Genomic DNA, 14,187 nt, shown 5'->3' on the forward strand with positions numbered 1-14,187 from the left:
GGTGTGCCGTGCCCCGGCTCCCAGCGTGCCATGCCCAGTGCCTGCCCCTGTGCCCGGTGCTTGTTGTGCCATGCCCCGGTTCCCGGTGTGCTGTGCCCAGCGCCCGCCCCATTGCTCCCTATGCCCGTGTGCCGTGCCCCGGTTCCCGTTATGCCGCGCCCAGCGCCCGCCCCGCTGCCCCCGGTGCACCGAGTGCCGTGCCCCGGTGCCCCGTGTGCCGTGTTCCGGTGCCCCGAGTGCCCTGCCAAGGTGCCCGGTGCCGTGCCCAGCGCCCGCCCCATTGCTCCCTATGCCCGTGTGCCGTGCCCCCGTTCCCGTTATGCCGTGCCCAGCGCCCGCCCCGCTGCCCGCTGTGTGCGCAGCGCCCGCCGCCGCCGCCGCCCCGCCGCCGTTCCCGGTGCCACCGGCGGCGCTGCCGGCAGGTGTCGCCGCGGTCGCGGGCAGGCGGCGGGCGCGCGTGCACTTCCGACGGCGCTCGGTCATGCCCCCGCCGTCCCTCCCCTCGCTCCCGGCGCCGCGCGGGGCTCCCGCCCGCTGACACCGCCGAGGCGGCTCGCACGGCGCGGGAGAGCGGCGCGGCCGCCCGGGCATGGCCGCCGGGGCCGCCCCCTCCCAGCGCCGCCGCTGAGAGGCAGCGGGGCTCGGCCCGCCAGGTAAGGAGGGCTCCGGACGCGGCTCCGGGGGAACCGGGCGGGCCGCCGAGCCCGGGGAGGGCCCGGGAAGGGCGGCGGGTGATAGGGGCCGGCGGGGGAGCGAGGGGAGCGGAGGGGCCGGGCGAGCGGGGCGCTGCCGGAGGCGGGGGGGGCCCTGCCCGCAGCTCCGTTACCCCCCCGGGGCTTCGCGTCGCAGCTGCGGCTGCAACCGCGGCTCCCGCCGGGCCCGCTGCTCTCCTGCTGCCGCTGGAGCGGCGGTGGCACCGCCAGCCCGCCGCCACATCCCCTTCCCTTCCCTTCCCTTCCCTTCCCTTCCCTTCCCTTCCCTTCCCTTCCCTTCCCTTCCCTTCCCTTCCCTTCCCTTCCCTTCCCTTCCCTTCCCTTCCCTTCCCTTCCCTTCCCTTCCCTTCCCTTCCCTTCCGCCCGCGCTCCCACCGCACCGCACTCGTATTTCCAGCCCCAGCCCGTTCCGGCACCCCCAAAGCTCGCCCCAAACCCGCCTCGATCCCCCCCAAAACGCGAGTCTGTGCCTGGCTCGGTGACGTCACGGAGGGGCTCCCCGGCCCCCCCGGTGCCGCGGGTGCGGGTGGCCGCGGTGTCCCGGCCGGCGGTGCCGAAATGCCGAGCGGGGACATGGTGGGTGCATCTTGGATAGATAGATAGCCCTGAGCCCCTCCTGTGCCCTTTCGCTGCAGCTGTGAAATTCCATTTAAATTCCTCTGTGTGTGTGTGTGTGTGTGTGTGTGTGTGTCCCCATTCCCGCTCTCCCTGGAAATGCAGCTGGAGCAGCACCTTGAGCGTGGCGCTGGGGTCCCAGTGGAGGGGCTGAGCTGCCCCAGGGGTCCCAGAGGAGGGGCTGAGCTGCCCCAGGGGTGGCATCCCGGGGGCTCTCCGGCCGCTGGAAGTGTCGTGGCTGACGTTGCAGACCTGCCGGAGGTTCTCACTGACGTCAGAGTGGGATGCTGTTGGGGTGCTTGTTTGTTCCCCACTGCCGTTGATGGGGAGCGGTGCCATCCCTTAGATGTGAGCAGATTTTGGCTTGCTGAAAGCTCTTGTGGCCACTGGCCCTGCCCGCTTTCCCCTTGGCTGCCAGCGGTGCCCGTGCTGGCTGCCCTCAGGTGACCTCCCAAAGTGATGGTGTGGAGGAACAAACCCCACAGTTGGGGTTTTGCATGGGAGAGTGCTCCTCGGGCCCTGTGCCAGCTGAGGAGGGCATCGCTGGTGGTGCCAGCACCTTCCAGGAGCTCTCCCAGCTCAGCTCCAGCTGCCCCAGCTCCTGGGCATCGCCAGAGCCTCCTTGATGGTGCAGAAGTGGTTCCCTGCTGTGTGTGCTGGGACTTTGTGGAGCGCTCCCACCCCACAGCTGCCTTTGCCACGGTGGCAGCGTGTGTGCCCCAGGTGGGTGAGCAGCGCCGTGGTGGCTGTGCGGATGTGGCTGCTGTCACCTGTGTGCTGGTGACAGAGGGTGGGGGGCACGGGTTGGCTGCGCGTGGTGCCCGCCGGTGCTGAGACTGCTTCTCCTGGTGACTGTCAGTGCCTGATGAAAATGGACCTTGAGCTGCTGGGAGATGGAGTGGAGAAAGATGGGAGGAAGCCAAGTGAGATGGAGAAAAGGACGTGTTCCCCCTGAGTGCCCTTCCCTCCCCGTGGGATTGAGGTGTGCCTTGAGGCGTGGTGAGAGTGATGGTGGCAAGGGGCTCATTGTGGGTCTGGGCACCCACACCCCGAGCAGCAGCTCTGCAGCCCAGGCCAGGAGCTGTGTGAAGTTCAAGGCAGGAAGTGAGAAATAAAAAAAAAAAAACAAAAAACCAAAAAATACCACGACTGGTAGAAACCACCAGGGAGATTTAGGGAAGCAGCAGTGCTGTGCTGTGGAGCCCAGAAGAAGTGTGTATCCTCATCTGATGAGGAGCTGCCCGTGCCAGGGACCGCAGACCCACCTCTCCTCTCCCGGCTCTGTCTCCGCTGCAAGCCCCAGGGAACAATTGCATACAGAGTGCTTCGTTTCAGAGCCGCCACAGTCATTTCAGAGACCTTTTAGGCAGGAAAAGTGCTCTGTAGCGTGTAATTTGAAGGCTCTGCTCTGAACCTTCACTGTCGCTCTGCTAAATGATCCTCTGCTCTTCCAAACCTTTGCTGCCTGGAAACCAGCAGCGCTGACCTGGTTCCTGGCCCCGCTGGGTCCCTGCTCTCCCTTCAGCTCCCTGCTAAGGTGAGGGGAGTTGCAGGTTGCGAGGAGCAGCCTGGGGTGGTTCTCTGCCTTGCATGGGGCCTCTCAGATGTCAGAGTCCTGGGAGATTTCAGCCAGTCTTAATCATCTCTCGCCTCTGCCTGAGCTGCAGAGGTTGTCAGAGCACGCTACGGATTTTCCAGCCTGGAGGGTTGAGTCCTGTGAGGGCTCTGCAGGAAAATCTAGGGACTCCAACTGATTCTCCCCCGAAACGGGGGAGGTGCAGAATTTTCTGTAGCATCCCTCAGGCACCTCACAGTGGGGAAAGACCATTTGTTTTACCACCAGAGGAAATGGCACAACTTTGGTTTAACTGATGGAGCTGTGCCACCGCCTCACTGGGGGCACCAGAGGTGAGCCTGGAGGTGCTGCACCATCAGTTGGCCAGGGAGTGTGTTATCACCTGGGGTTTCCTTGTCTTTCCTTTCCTGCGTGTCCTTGTTAGCTGCCCTACAACTTTCATCTGCTGGAGGCACACCTGCCAGAGCTGTGTTTCCTCTCGCCCTGGGCACTGCCTGCCCTGCCAGATGCAGGCAGGGCCCCGAGTTCCTGGCAGCCAGGGCATGCAGGCAGCCTGGCAGGGAGGTGCAGGAAAAGGGTACAGGATGGGGAGAAGGAGAAACATTTGGATATGAAGGGTTTGCTGTCACCTCTTGGTCCTGAGCTGGGGTGGCACAGTGCAGGCACCTGTGTGTTTTCTCTTGCCTTTGCTCTGCTTTGGATTTGCTTTGTTTTGGATCTGCTCTGGTTTGGATTTGCTCCTGGTTCCTGCTGAGCTGGGAGAGTCCCAGTGATGGTGGATTTATGCACGTCACCAAATCAGACACGCAGCCAAGGCAGGAGGCACCAGCTTGAGTCTGTCCTGGCTGCATCAGCTGTGCCAGGCGTGCTCCTCGATCTTAACCTGCCCTTAAGTCCTGGTGGTGCTGGGGACCCCGCCCTGTCCCCAGGCAGTTGCTGCCACCCACTGATGACAAGACTTCCCCTTGGCTTCCCCTGCTCGCATCCTATCCCCCCCAGAAGGTCATGGCAGCAGGGCACAAGGCAGAGGAAAGGCAGTTTCCCTTTGCCCTCTTCACCTCTCAGAGGAAAGGCAGTTTCCCTTTCCCTCCTTCACCTCTCAGAGGGATCCTCCACAGCTCCAGCCCTTCCGAAGAGCAGGCAGGATGCATCCCAGCTGGGGTGGAGCAGGCAGGTCCGTGCATTGTCCTGCCACCATCCTGTCCCATTGCCTGCCTGAAAACACACTCCAAATCCACCTGCTCGGAATTGCGTGGACTTGGGATTTCCCGCAGGAGGACTGGCCCAGCTGCTTGAGGCAGGCAGCAGAGAGGCTTTCACCTGGTGTGGAGGAGGAGGAGGAGGAGGTGGGAGGCAGGTGCAGGTGCTGGGGTTCCAGCCTCACATCCAAGCACAAGGAGCTCGCTCTGAGCAGCGCTCACCACCTGTGCCCACCAGCACCCAGCTGGCAAAAACTACCCACCCCAGCAAGCAGAGGCCACTCTGCAGGATGGAGAGTGGCTTCCTGGGGCTGGCAGTCACCCCTGATTCCCCTGTGGGAGGCTGGGATCGCTGCGGGAATGCCGCTTCACCGCGGGAAGGTGGCAGCTTGGTTTTTGCTTTGGTTGCACGGCCTAGTTTCGAGAGCTGGAATATGCTCAAAGCTGGGCTTTCTGAGTTGCTTTTTTTGGTTTTGTTTTGTTTTAAATGACAGCATTTCCCCTTTAAATTTACATCTCTAGCTGGGGAACACAGAGCCTGGTGAGAGAGGGAGTGTGAGACTTTTATAAAAAGAACGAGTCGGGTTTTATTATCCCTTTGAGACGAGCAGGGAAAATCTATACTGAAGGCATGAAATAGCAATAAAAATGGACTTTTTGCCAAAGCAAAATTAATTGAGTGAATCTCAGTCCTCAAGCCTGAGCTCTGAGAAGCTTATGAGTTGGATATGAACCACGCTGCCCCCTTCCAGGCTCTCATCCCCCAAGGAGGAGAGGCAAATCCTCCCTCTGGTCCTCGGTGTGCGATGTGATCAGCGCCTGGGAGCAAAGGACTCCCGCTTGGGATGCAGTGAGGGTGAGGATGCCTCCAGCCCTGGCTGTCCCTGGAGCAAGGACCTTCTCCCTGTCCTTTGGCTTGGGGATGCTGGCGGTCATTGCGGGGCCATCGCCCCAGCGTTCCCATCACTGTGAGTCACGGCATCCCATCTGGAGTCTGGATTTGGGGGAGTTCAGCAAGAAACAAGAGGAAGACTGGACACAGGATCCTTGAACCCACTGTAGGAGCCTGGAGAGGATCCTGCTGTCTTACCCTGGGCTTGCTCTTATTGATCATTTTCTTCCCTAATGTCTGCATCCTGCTCTTGCTGCACTCTGGGGTCTGGCTCTCCAAGGTGCTTTCTGGGCAAATCCTTCACAGAAAAGGAAACCTCTCTCCTTTCTCCTGGGTTTTGTTCTTCTCTACGTCACATGCAGTGGCACTGGCTCTGCTTTCCCCAGTTTTGGGGGGAGGTGGCAGGAGGAGCCGCTGGACAGAGCAGCAGGGGAAAGGCAGATTCTTTTCAGCAGATGGTGCAAAGAGGATGAAGCTGTGTAAACCTCCTGAGTCCACTGGAGAGACGGAGATTAAATAGTGAGAGGGCTGAGAGGCAGCTCCAGGCAGGAGAAGGGAGGAGAAAAAAGGAAAATGGGGGTGGAAATGGGATTGGAGAGTGGAGCTGGGGAGAGGAGGGTTGGTTTGAACCGGCATCCCTCTCCCACTTGATGTCTCCCCTGCAATTCGGAGGGCCTAGATTCAGTGCCATAAAAATATAGCCCTTTTCAATCCCTTATCTTGCAGGAGCAGAAACAATTGGCCTGCAAAGAAGGAGAAAACAATCCGTTTGACTGACAAACAAAACCACATTTCTGCACAAAAGGAGGAGGAGGAAGAGGCAGCTGTCTGGCTGCTGCTTCGGCTTTTTTCCTTTCCCCTCCCTCTCCTGTCCCCTCGCTGACGGTGTCAGAGCAGAGCCTCTACCCTTGCCAGCAAAACACCCGCTGTTCTGACTGGCTGGGTTCAATGTCAGGCTCCTGCAGCAATTGTCATTGTCCTCCTGCTGTCCCCAGCCATGGTGGTGATGCACCAGCCCTGCTGTGGTGCCCTCCTGGGGATCAGGCAAAGGTGGCACCCTGAGATCGTGGGGTGCTCCCAGCTGCTGGGAGAGGAGCTTGCTGGGTGCCAGAGACAGAAAGTGATGCTCAATAGAGGGACAGGGCCAGCAGCTCTGGGGACAGAGGGGACACAGGAGGTCTCTGGTTGGGGACCTTGGGGAGTTCAGCCAGGTTGTGGGTGATGCTGATATCGCAGCATCCATGGAGTGCTGCAGCTGGAGGTGCTGCTGGAGCCTGGTCCCTCTCCAGAGCCAGCCCTGTGCCTCAGTTTCTCTGTCTGCAATGTTAGCAAGGTAACACGCAGATGTTGTAGGAGGGCTGGAGCATAGAAGTGCCCTGTGCACCTAAAGTCATTATCCCAACAAATTGTTATCCCTAAAAATTCATTACAGCAACCACTGTTCCAGCCAAATGGGTGCTGGGGGGAATCCATCAGACAGGCAGGAGCAGAGCCCGTGGGGATCTCCGTTCTCCATCTCTCCGGAACAAACTCCTCACTTGGAGGATTTTTTGAAAAAGAAGCTGATTTTCCCCATGTGATTCCCTCACCAGGAGCAGCAGCAGTTTCCTGCCTGGAACAGTTTTCCAAGGGGATTTTTCTCTGTGGGGACATGTGAAGCAAACACCCACGCTCTGAAAACAGCCAAATGCAATAAATACCCAGTGCCTGAACCTGGAAAAGCAGAGGCTGGAACAGGGCAGTCTCTGCAGGGGCTGCTAGTGCTGCCACAGAGGGAATCAACAGTAAATAAAGGGGCAAAGAAGCAAACACTGAAGCCCCCAGGACACTCCTTTGATGCAGTTGCTGGTGACCTACTAGAATCCACTGGAAAGCTGATCCTCCACTGGTGGGTGGTTCACTTTCTCCTCTTTCTATTTTTTGAGGAGCTGTTTCACTCTGCAGACAAGTAGCAAAATAACATGTAAGGAATCAGAGATTCCAGGTGAGTTAATAACAAATAATGAGTCTCTCAGTTCCTGAGTGGTTCTCTGGTTGCCGCAGTCCAGGCGTATAACAGCCAGGCTTTCCTGAGCATCCTCAGCCAGCCTTGTTGAAATACTGCTACAGATTCATAGAAACAGCCTGAATTCAAGGGAATTTAAGAAATCCAGCCTCTACATTCTTAGATTGCCAGAACAGAAGCTTTGGGGAATATTTGACCTGAAACATTGGAAGAATTTGATTTCTTTTTTAATTCCTGCACCTAAAATGCAGGATTTTTTGCATTTTTCTTTCGTCTTTCATTTCAAGGGAGGAGAGGAAGTATCCCTGCACACGTCAAACTGCAGGAAAGAGAAGACACGAAAGATGACTGGACTACTTTTTACAACTTTGGCTCTTGACTTTCCTCCCCAGAAGGGGAAGATGCACTGTCAGCCTGTCTTGTGATCAGGCTGTATCCTTTTGTTACCCTGATAAATGTCAGCTGACCAGGCTGGGATATGGAAAAGCTCCATCTCTAGCAGACCTTTGCTGCTTTGCCTCACTATTGGGGCAGGGAAGGGCCCAGCATCTCCCCAAGTGCTTGCAGGCTTTGCCTGACCCCACTAGGTCCCCATCTCCTCCATGCCCTGCTCTGGTCCCCCAAGGTCCTCCAAAACCCTTTCTCCTTTGCCTGCTCCTGCCCCCCAAATTCTCCCTGCCTTCTCCCTTCAGGTCCTTGCTCCCAGCTGGGCTCTACAGGCAATGGTGAGATTTTGGCCTCCATTGCTGATAGGTGAAATGCAAAGCTTGTGCTGTGACAAAGTAAATCTAACAAAGAGGCAGATTTTGGCTCCTGGGCAAGAAAGACCATTCAGTTTTCAGCAGATTCCTGCTTCTCGTGTCCTCATGCTCTGATCATGGCCATGGGAGCAGCTCTCAGCGTGAGGCCAGGGTTTGGCTCAGCCCAGCACTTGAGGGGAGGTGGCAGAAGCAGAGTGGGTCCTGCTGGAGCCCCAGCTCTCACTTCAGACCCTGGGGACACCCTGGGATCCTCACAGTCCCTGGCTGACGGGATGATATTTCCCATGGCAGAGCCAGCATTTGGTGATGCAGCATCCACCCCTGTTTGATCCAGACCTACCTGGAGCCTCTCCTTTCCCAGGGCATCTCCCACCCCTTCCCCCAGCCACAACCACACGGAAGCTCGTCCTTGGTGTTCTCTGTGCTTGTTCCTCTTGGGATTTGGCCAGCATGTGTCAGGGCTCCTCTTCCTCTGCAGCTGCTCTCTGCTCGGCTGCCTCACCCCGAGCATCCCTTCCTCCTGCCTGGGGCTGCTTGGAACATCCTGCTTCCCGAGTTCTTTCACCCTGATTCTACCAGGGCACGGGCGTGTTGGCTGTGGTGGCACAGCCTCTTTGATTAGGGGTATCTCCAAGCATGACTTCCATCTGTCCATCAGTCTCTATCGCTAATTCCTGCAGCATTTACAGCCAGACAGGGGCTTTGGTCATTTGGAATAGTCGCTGGTGGTGGCAGGGCTGTGCTAAATGATCTATTCCACACGTTTCACCTCTCCTCTGTTCGCAAATTGTTGGTGATTTCTTTTTTTTTTTGTAGTTGCATTAAGTATTCCAAGTGACTGCGATTTCCCCCATCGTATTCATTATTCAAAATTGTTCTCCAGATAATTTCTGCAAATAATTCGCGGTCTTTGCTCTTTTGTGAATACTTGGTCTCAGGAATGAGAGTCGTTTTAATTGGGATCTCACATCACATGATGGGTTTTGCCTTCCCGATTGGGCAGGCTTAATTTTTAGACTTGAGATTTGGGGAGGGAAACTGTTGCAATTAAGAATTTGAAATCTACTTTCTTCCAATATCTTTTGTTGATGCTTAAAATTAACAGAAATTAACAGTCTGTCTCACTTTTTTTTTTTTCCCTTCTCCTTCCTGGCTAAAAATCCCTGCCGGTAACTTGTTGGCAAGAAACACTTGGAGAATATAAACAAAAAGGTGGCACCAAAACAGCTAAATTTAACATATCTAAAAACTGGAGTGATGATTCACGGTGGTTTGTTGTATATTATTCACCTCACTCTGGTAAAAATAATGATCAAAATAATTTAGAAACTTAAAAAGTCACATAGCAAGGGGACATTTATAGCACTCGGTTTCATAAAATCTTCCATCAGCTGCTCTCTGTGTGCCTGAGAAACATCCTGTGGGCTGGCTGGTGTGTTGTACCCCAGCCCTCAGTGCTCCAGCCCCGTGCTGAGGCTGCTCCCAGCTCAGTGGAGGTGGGGAAAAGGAAGGTTCAACCACCCTGGCACCCCACACTGCCTCGATCCGCACCCTCAGCAGGCAAGACTCCAGCTGCCTCTCACAGAGCCCGACTCCAGGCAGAGGGTGACTGTGAGTGACTTGCCCAAGGTCACCCTCCAGCTCCGTGGTTCGGCTGGAAATAGCTCCAAGGTCTCCTGATCCCCCCGGCAGCCCCCCGGCTGCCAGGCGAGACGGAAAGGTGCAGAGTTCACGCGGCTTCTCCGACCGACAGCCCGGCTCCTGCCACCTCACCTGAAACCTCCAACCTCCTTGGCTCTGTGTTCTGCCCTCCCTGCCCGTCAGGCTGAGTCAATAGAGCCCCCCCTGAGCAGCCTGGGCTCCCGTGGCATATTTATGCCTCTGGAGTGGAGCGTTGTGCCGGCGTTCCCGTTGGTGCAGCACCCGCGCAGCCCGGCTGCTGCCTTCCACCAGCTGCTGCTGCCGATTTCCCTTAAAAATAAAACCCCTCTAAAGGTACAGCAGGGACACCTTAAATGCAGAGCCGTGGCGTGCAGTTAATCATATCCTCTTAACGGGTTTATTCGCTCATTAAATATTTAAGACTCGTTTCTCTTTATCAATAGTGTGGAGGCGTGCAGGCCCCGGTGCAAAGATTTATGCACACAATAGGATCGGTGCATTTAGATTTGTTTGAAGGGATCTGAGAGCCATTTAAAAACCCGACCGAGGGGGACGGTTGCTGGTGCTGCTGTTTTCCTCCAGCGAGGTTTCTGCCTTTTCTGCCTCCTGGCTGTGGTTGGAAGGTGGCAGGAGGTGAGGTTGGGGGGCACAGATTGATGGCTGCCTCTGGTACCCCCATAGTTCCTTTTGAAATAGCTGTGCCCCCTTTTTGAGGGATGCTGAGGTCTTGGAGGAGACATGCTTGGCTTGATTGTCTTGTAGTGGTGAGGATGGTCTGTGGAAAATGCAGTGTGTGGAGGCAGGACCCAGTGCTGGGATGTGTCTGTGGAAGTGGTGTTTTGATCCCTGCTTCCCACTGCTGTCTGTGGGAAGAGCTTTGCTGTTGTGGCTCAGAAGTGAATTCCAGCTCGTCTGGCGCCGTTCGGGAGCCGTCATGCAGGTGCAACATCTGTTGTTCTTCTGTTACTACCTGGGCTCTGCTCTCCACACAGGTGTAAGAGCAGTGGTGGCCGTTTTGGTTCGTAGGATGGGGAGAGACAAACCCCATGCCATCCTCCTGCCTCATCCCCCCCATCATCTGCCCCTCTGCCCACCACAGCTCGCCAGCCCAGACCTCCATCCAGAACATCTTCATCCAGTACCCAGCATTTCCCACCTTCCTCATGCCTGGTCCCTACGTGGGGCTTTCTGTCTTCCAGCTGCTGCCAGATGTGTCTCTCATCCTGGGGGCAGGGAAGCAGCTCCTCGCAGTGATGTGTGTACACCTGTTCCCTGAGGCTCTGGGCTGTGGTGTGGGGTGTGGGACACGGACAGAGGCCTCAGTGTCCATTGCACAACGTGCCCTGCTCTGTCCTTTCATGGAGAGCATTGCTGGAGCTTGCAGGGACAGCAGGTCCCGGCATGCAGGACTCAATCTCCATCTCAGCAGCCTCTGCTTAGATCAGGAGGGAACATCTCATGCCAAGACCTGTCCTCCCCAGGCTGAAGCTCGGAGTCAGAGATGGCAGCAGCTGATGCCCATTTTTTTTCACCCCCTGTGGCAACCTGGCAGGTTCTTCCCGCAGCTTTGCATGCAGCCAGACATGCCTGTTCCAAAACCTCTTCTCCAGGAGGTGCTGGGGGTGGGTAGGAAGGGTGAGTAGCTGCAGTGGCAATGGGCAGAGCTGGCAGATGCCTCCTGAGGGTGTGAGAAATACCCTGGCTGGATTATTGACAGACAGCCCAGAGCATGGGAAGTGCGTGCGTGCGTCAGATATTTACCCAAACCTCTCCTGCTTTGCAACGTGCCCACAAAAAAAAGGATCTGACAGCAATAAAACTGTCGGGCGGCTGCTGCTGCTTTTTTTTAAAGTTCTATGATAGCTTCTCCCCCCGCCTTTTTTTAATAGCTAATGCATCTGTCACTACTTTCCTAATGAGCTTTCCGAAAAGGGCCTTGGGGACCTCTACCTATCCATGTGGGCTTGGATCAGAGCGTACTCAGGGGAGGCAGAGGGAATTCAGCTCCCTGTTTCACCCTCATCCCCTCCCCAAACTCCTCTCTGAGGGCAGGTTGTCCAGAGGGAGGGGAAGGCAGCAATATCTCAGCACTCGGCGAGCTGGCGTGCACCCCCTGCAATCACAGCCAATAATGACAAAAAGACGGGGCTGCTGCCAGAGATAGAGAGCTGAGCTCCAAGCGTTACAGCAATGTCACAGCCTTGGGACTGCTGCTGGCTGCTACTGGAAAGAAATTTCCTCACAACAGGCAGAGTTATAGGAAGGAGCCATTGATTGCATTAAAAAACACCCTCCCCACCTCTTTTTTTTTTGGCATGGATTTTCAAGGCTTTTTTTTTTCCTTTCCTCTCCCCCCCCCTTTCTCTCTCCATTTGCCATTGAAGTTGCGTTCAATAAAACCCATCGCCCGAGAGCGTCTGTTCGCATGTTCTCAGCAGTACAATGGGCAGAGGACTGCAGTGTGCAGAGCCCCAGCCAGCCTCTGCAGACAATGAGGGGCTGGCAGCGGGGCAGGGGGGGCTTCTAGTTTATTTTATTTCATTTTTCCCCCACCTGCCAGCCCCCAGTGCTAATTGTAATCACAAAAGGCAAATGGGAAGGGACTGGGGGAGCAAGGCTGTGGTTCACTGGGGTCATGGTCTCCATCAGTCATTCTCCCAGCCTGTTGCTGGGTAAAAGCTCGGCTCCTTGGTTTATCAAAATGACTGTGCAGTAAAAGCCTCTTTGCCCAAACCTCCCCCCTCCCCTCAAAAAAAAAGCTGTTTACTGACTCAAAAAGCCTGAATTTCCCATTACCATCCATGGGAGACTTCCCGTTGACTTCTCTAGGCACAGAAGGGAAAACAGAGGGTTTGGTGACTCAGGCACAAACCTGGGATCTCTTCCTCTTGCTGACGCTGTTGGCAAACCTTTTAGGATTTAGCCAGATTCACCCAGGGACTGAGCACCACCATCCCTGTGCCACTGATTGGGCACAAGAGGATGCACCACTTGGCAGGAGTGAATTCCTAATTGTGCTGTGCCCGAATTCCCCTCAGCTGTGAGATGTGACGGTGCTCACCCCGTGTTGCACAATGGTGGAGAAGCTAATAGCTATTAATGCCAGAGAGATGCTTCCAGATCTCTAGATAAAAGGTGCTCAAGGAGGGAAAATTATTATCATCATGGGCCAAAGAGCTACGGGGGATTTGAAATCTGTTTGTGTTTGTAGGATGTAACCACTAAGGAGGGAGAGACTGGGACAATGGAGCATGCACAGCACTAATGGAATGAGCGTAGGAAAGAGGATATCTCTGGAGACCCTTAGAAACCATTTCCCAGTGGTAAGATCTACTTGGGTTGTTTGTTCTTCTTCCCAGATGAGAGCTGCAGTCGTGGACGCTTTTATCACTTACGAGCTGGACTAGATGGAGGCCAGAGAGCGCATTGTAGGGACGAGCCCGTGTGGCTCTCCAGTGGGTAGGTACTGATTTATCCGGTCTCAGCTTCCATTTCTGGCTTTCAGAGCTGTGCTTTGTAATAGGGGACCCTGGAATGGATGTCTCAGGCCTGTTTTTCAGGCTTACGGGATGCAAGGTAGAGATGCAAGGGCATGACGTGGGCATCTTGAGGCTGCAGCAGAGGGGTTATTCGTGCCTTGGGATACAGTTTGGGCTGAGATGTGGGTTTGGAGCAGCTCCATGGTAGCATGTGGTGGTTCCTTGAAGACATTTCACTTGGAGATTCACTTTTTCCAGCTGATTCACGTCCTCGTGCGAGCCCATTTCTCGCCATGGTGACAGTGAAGCTGCTGAGGCTCTGTGTGATAATGCTCCTAGTCCAGGCTAGAGGCTCCTAACGGGCTCTGAGCCCAGAGGGGCCAGGAACTGTACAAACACAGGTTGTTCCCTTGAGATTAAACCCCAGCTAGGCAAGCTGTTTGCACTCTGTGGTCTGACACTGCTGTACAAAGCGTTGGGCAAGCAGGTGAGGCACAGGCAGCATCCATCCCGGCTCTCCTGGAGTGTGCATCCTGGATCCTCACTTCCATCCTGCTCCAAAATCCCCATGTCACCTTCACTTTACTCCCTGAAACAGCCCCATTTTGTGCTCGGGGGAGATGCAGCCTTTCTCAATGGAGACCTGCAGCGCACCATGCTCTTTTTTCCCCTCTCCTGTCTTTTTTTTTTTTTTTTTTCTTCTCTCCTGGACACTTTACTTAGCTTCTTTCTTCCCTCTCATTTTCTCTACCATCAAATGAAAGCCATTCAGACCAAAACGGTTCAGTCTGCTCTTTGTGTCTGGAAAACAGAACACCAAAGACAGCTGGACCTACCCGAGATGGCCACGGCCGTGGCAACAGTGGCTCTTTGTTAGCGCTGTTGTCTCTGCCCCTATCTCCAGTGTCTGGGGCCCTGTCTCTTTAAAGCTTTAGTGTGCTGTGTCAAAGCCAACAGAGAGTTCAGCTTATTAATGGATTCGCTAGGTTAATATCCCAACAGTTTGGTGTGGTGGGGTTTTTTTTTTTTTTTCCCTTTCCACCAGCATAATTTAGAAAGAGGGGGAGGGGGAGAGAAAGATAACCCAGACCCATTTCTGGGGAGGAGGGCACGGCATGGCTCATTGCTTTGGAGAAATGGAGCTGCAATGGTTGGTCGGGGCCACGAGAAGGTGGTGGCCCAGCCCTTTGCCTTCCTGTCTGTATGTACATCTCTCTCTATCTCCTTCTCCTGCGGGGTTCCCTGCATCAAAGCTTCTTCCAGTTCTTATGCTAATGAGGTGCAT

General features: G+C 55.5%; 1 protein-coding gene across 3 annotated transcripts in view; it reads left to right on the forward strand.

Moving 5' to 3' along the window:
- Nucleotides 1–491: 491 nt before the first annotated feature.
- Nucleotides 492–14,187, forward strand: part of RAI1 (retinoic acid induced 1) — a 73,522-nt gene continuing 59,826 nt past the window's right edge. Inside the window, exon 1 of one of the 3 annotated variants that reach the window (XM_064726271.1) lies at nucleotides 492–653. The gene's annotated coding sequence lies outside the window, so the exon portion shown is untranslated. Of the gene's footprint in view, nucleotides 654–12,648; nucleotides 12,747–12,771; nucleotides 12,883–14,187 lie in introns of those variants that run through there. The other 2 variants (XM_064726273.1, XM_064726274.1) reach the window with 2 other exon arrangements.

The sequence above is a fragment of the Zonotrichia leucophrys genome, chromosome 14, assembly GCF_028769735.1.
Source record: "Zonotrichia leucophrys gambelii isolate GWCS_2022_RI chromosome 14, RI_Zleu_2.0, whole genome shotgun sequence".
Lineage (NCBI taxonomy): Eukaryota > Metazoa > Chordata > Aves > Passeriformes > Passerellidae > Zonotrichia > Zonotrichia leucophrys.